Source organism: Anarhichas minor, unplaced genomic scaffold (genome assembly GCF_050575085.1).
Source record: "Anarhichas minor isolate MPS153535 unplaced genomic scaffold, ASM5057508v1 ptg000136l, whole genome shotgun sequence".
Taxonomy (NCBI): Eukaryota; Metazoa; Chordata; class Actinopteri; order Perciformes; family Anarhichadidae; genus Anarhichas; species Anarhichas minor.
In genome coordinates, this window is record NW_027466582.1 from 22,912,501 (window position 1) to 22,917,500 (window position 5,000).

Consider the following 5,000-nt stretch of genomic DNA (forward strand, 5'->3'; position numbering starts at 1 on the left):
CCGAGAGTGGACTGCTTTGCAGAACCTCACGGTAAATGTGGAGACGGAGGGCGGCGCATCGATGAGCGCAATGGAACTGATAAGTTATGTGCAGAAACTGTGCGGTGCGCTACTGGCGTGCCGGGTCATCAACCCGAAAAGATTCGAAGTAACAATGAGCCACATAAAAGGTAAAGAACGCCTGATGGAGGGTTTCAAAGTGGGGGACACGAGGGTACACGCGAAAGAGATATCAAATGATGAGCTGGTCGTCTCCTTTTTGCACTTACCTTATTATGTGAGTGACAGGAGCATCCTGGCAAAACTGCTGAGCTGGGGGGTAAAAGCTGTATCCCCGGTGAAGCGAAGAATGTGGCCTGGGTCCAAAGTAACTGACGGCACCCGCTTTGTGAGGGTGAAGTTTAACGACAAGGTCCAGTCCCTCCCGTATTCGACGAAGTTCTCGACGGCGCTGGGTTTTGAGTATTTTCGCGTATTGCATGATAAACAAACGAAGATCTGCAGGATTTGCATGCAGCCTGGACACATACAGAGAGAGTGCCCGCAGTTTTCCTGCCACACCTGCGGGGTTCAGGGGCACTATGCCAGAGAGTGCACAAACAATAAAAAAACTAAAAAATGCACGGATTGCAAGCTGGCACTGGATATTTGCAAGTGCCAGGAGGTGGAGGAGGAGGAGGAGGAGGAGGAGGTGGAGGTGGAAGAGGAAGACATGCAGAGCACTAACGAAACCTCGTACGATGAGTCCGGGGCAGAGGTGGAGTTGTGCAGTGATGACCAGGAGGAAGAAGCAGGAAACGATGAGGCGATACCGGCAACCGGTCAAGAGGGGCTGACCGGAGACAGTGAGGTGGTGCCAGTGGCGGCGGAAGCAGCAGCTGTGGTGCCTGATGCGGCAGCACGAGAGGTGGCGGTGCCAGACACGGCAGCAGCAGCAGCGGCGGAGCCAGGGACGGCAGCGCGAGCGGCAGTGGCATCAGAGGCTACAGCGGTGACAGCAGCGGCGGGGCCAGTGACCACACCCAGCCAGCCTGGCATAGGCGGTGACGTAATACGAGCCAGCGCGGGTCTGCAGGAGCAGAGCCCGGCCAAGCCGAGCAAGGTCCGGGTGTCGAGACTGGCCACGGGGAGAGGGAGAAGCGTGGTGACGAAGGGCCTGGAGGCTGAGGAGCAGCCAAGAGTCTTGCTGCAGTCGGAGATAGGGTCCTCCCTGGACTTTGCTGATGTCTCCAACTTGTCAGTTGACTGTTCCCCCCTGATGCTGCCGGACGCGTCTGACACAGAAATGGACGCAGAACAAGTGCAAACGGTGAGGAAAAGGAATTCTGATTTATTAAAGAAAGGAGGTAATAGGAAGAAAGTGCAAAAAAAATAATGGGAATATCTGTATTTGGGTTTTTGCATCTTTCCTTACTGTTTGCCCTCATGGCTCTGGACTCTTTTTCTATAACTTCATTCAATACGAATGGATTCAAAAACATACTGAAGATCCAAGCAGTTTTAGAGAAATATAAGCATGCTGACTTTCTCTGCCTTCAGGAAACTGGGTGGGATCAGGATACTGTAAAGTGTGTACAAAAAATGTGGAGTGGAGAAGTTCAGGCTCAGGAGGGAGCTGGGAGAGCTAGGAGGGTAGCTCTTTTAATCAATAAGAATCACAGCAATAACAGCAAGGTAATTTATAAAGCCGATGATGGCAAATGCCTAATAATTGACTGTTTATTCAATAATGAAGTAATCAGACTTATAAACATCCACGCTCCAAACATAGAAGAAGATCGCAGGATCTTCTTCAAAAGCTTGGATAAATGGATTAACAATAAAACCATCCTACTGGGGGATTTTAACACCACTTTGAGCAATAGCGACAGCTCCCATGACAAATGCAAATGTGACACCAGTAGAACAGCTTTAAAAGATCTTATGACGAATAAAAACATGGTCGACGCATGGCGTGTGGTGAACCCTGGGTCGAGAGTCTATTCCAGAAGGCAGGTTGTGTTGGGTGTTTTAAAGCAGTCCCGTATAGACCTGGTCCTGGTGGCCTCTGGCCTAGTGAAAAAAGCCTCGGGTGTAAAGTACACCTTTAATACTTGGAGCGATCATGCATATGTTGACCTAAAGCTAGGTGATAATACCGGAAAAAGGGGAAAAAGCACTTGGTGCTTTAACAATAGCTTGTTAGAGGACAAAGAATATAAAGAAAAGATAACCAAATTTCTGACCCAATGTGCCTATGACGTTCCTTTTGTGGAAAATAAAATCACATTTTGGGATGAAATTAAATTAAGAATAAAAAAAGTCACTATAAAGTATAGTAGGGACAAAAATTGGGTCAAGAAGAGAGAGGAGAGTATATTAAATGAACTACTAAATATAGAAATAGATAGAATGGAGCTAAACAACAGCCATAATAGCGAGAAGTACGAGCTTTATAGAGCTAAACTAGCAGGAATTGAGGCCCACCGTTGCAAGGGTGCTGCGGTCAGAAGTAGGTCTCTTTTCCTGTTAGAGGGGGAAAAAAGCACGGCTTTCTTTTTAGGACTGGAGAGAGCAACTCAGGAAAAGCAATTCATTGCAGAACTAAAAGATGACAATAATAAAACTTTTACGGAAAACAGTGACTTATTGAGGCTAGCTCATAGTTACTATAGCTGTCTGTACAAAGGGCAATGCCCAAAAGAACCTCACATACAGCAGCTAACAAATCAGGTTAAAATTCAGATCAGTGATAACGACAAAACATTTTGTGACTCACCTACCACAACCGGGGAGATAGAGGCAGCGATACAGGGGCTTAAAAAGAACAAAAGTCCTGGATCAGATGGCCTCACTGCGGATTTCTATTGCTGCTTTTCTGAGTTGCTCTCTCCAGTCCTGTTGAAAGTTCTGGAGGAAATGGAGGTACAAAATGATACCTCGAAGACAGTGACCGAAGGTATAATTACGTTGATTTATAAAAAAAAAGGTACAAAAGATGAACTTAAATTCTATAGACCAATTAGTCTCCTAAATACGGACTATAAAATATTTGCAAAAGTGCTCGCAAATAGACTGAGAGAGGTGATAACAACTGTTGTTTCAGAGACCCAGTCCTACAGTATCCCTGATAGAGACATTAGTGATAACATCATCGCAGTGAGAGATATCGTCGATAAAATGTCTGAAGAGGGGGGGTGCATATTGGGCATAGACCTCGAAAAAGCCTTTGATAGAGTAGAACAGGTTTTTATGTGGGAGGTACTGAAGAGCTATCGGTTTGGCGCGGGTTTTATTAACCGGGTTAAGCTCCTCTACAAAAGAGCGGAGAGCAGAATAAAAGTAAATGGATTCCTCACGGAGCCTGTGGTGCTAGGACGCTCCATCAGACAGGGGTGTCCCCTGTCGGCCTTACTCTACAGTCTGGTAGCAGAGCCCCTAGCTCTTAGCATCACGAGTGACAACAGCATTGAGGGTTTTAAAACTGAGGGTAACAAAATGGTTAAGGTCATACAATATGCGGACGATATTAATATATTTATTAAAAACACGTCCTACATTGAACAGGTAATGACCCATATCGCAAACTATGAAAGGGCGTCTGGGGCAAAAATAAACATAACAAAATCTGAGCTTATGATCTTTAACGGAGATAAGGTGGACGCCGCTAAATGGGGCTTTAAAATCACAGATGACGAAAGGAAAATACTTGGTATTTATATAGGTAAAGATAGCATTAAAGCTAGAGACCGGAACTGGCAAGAGCTTCTAATAAGAATACGTAATACCTGTAACCTGTGGAAGGCCCGAGGGCTGACCATAAGAGGGAAGGTAATCGTATCTAATGCTCTAATTCTGTCCAAAATGAATCACATTTTGGGGTCTTGCGAGCTGCCGAGTTGGGCTTTAAATTCTTTAAACAGCGTGATCTCTTCTTTCTTGTGGAAGGCGCAGGGCAATATGATCGCTCGTAAGACTTTAATCGCAAAAAAAAGGGAGGGGGGCTTAGACCTGATTGACATAAGTGCAAAAAGAGATGCACTTAGGGTTAAATTGATAGGCCGGTTTTTGGATTCGAAGAGGCAGCACCCATGGAAAGATACCTTGGCAGGTCTCCTGGCAAAGTATGGTGAGAGGAGCAGCTACAATTTGTACGCCTTCTCTCCCAGAAATGTCACAGGAGGCTTTCCGGGGTTCTACCGTGAAGTGCTGGAGGCTTGGGACAAATTTCTGCCCCACCTTAGACCTGACGTAGAATATAAAGAGCATGTGATTCGGTTGCCTTTCCTAAATTCGCCCTTCTTCTCCCACAAAGGCAGACCCCTAGCGTCTAAGGCCCTCCGTGAGGCGGGCCTGACAACGCTGGGGGGCGTCTGTGGGAGAGGGGGTGAATTTTTATTTTTTGATAAAAACAAAACACTTATGGGACTGAAGAGGGCGGGAGGGGCGTTCAAAACTAAACAAATAATGGACTTAGGGATGAGCATCACCCAAGGGGTGGAAAAAAGTTGGCGTACGCTGACTTCTCGTGGTATTCTGATGCAGGATGATGCTGTGAATTTCCTCCTGTGCCAAGGGGCGAAGTCCACTCCACTTCCTCAAATAAAGACTAAAGTTATTTATGATATTTTGATTCAAAAGCTGATTAAAAGACCCGCAGCAGAACTTAGATGGGCAGCCATATTCCCCACCAAAACTGTAACATCCATTTGGTGCAACCTGGCAATACCTTTTTTATCGCATACAGTATTTAACACGGACTTTAAACTGAGGCACAGGAGGTTCTACACTAGCATTGTCCTGCATCAGATACACAAGCTGAAATTTCAGCGGCTTTGCCCAGTCTGTGGACTGGAGGACGAGGATTTCGAGCACCTCATACTGAGATGTGGTGCTCTTAGTGGTTTTAAAACATATGTCTGTCAGTTTTTAAAAACTGGCTGTGGTGCTACTGCGGCGCAACTGACAGAGTGGGACTGGGTGTGGCTCTTCGGCCTCCCCAGGCAGGGCAGAGGGGGCAT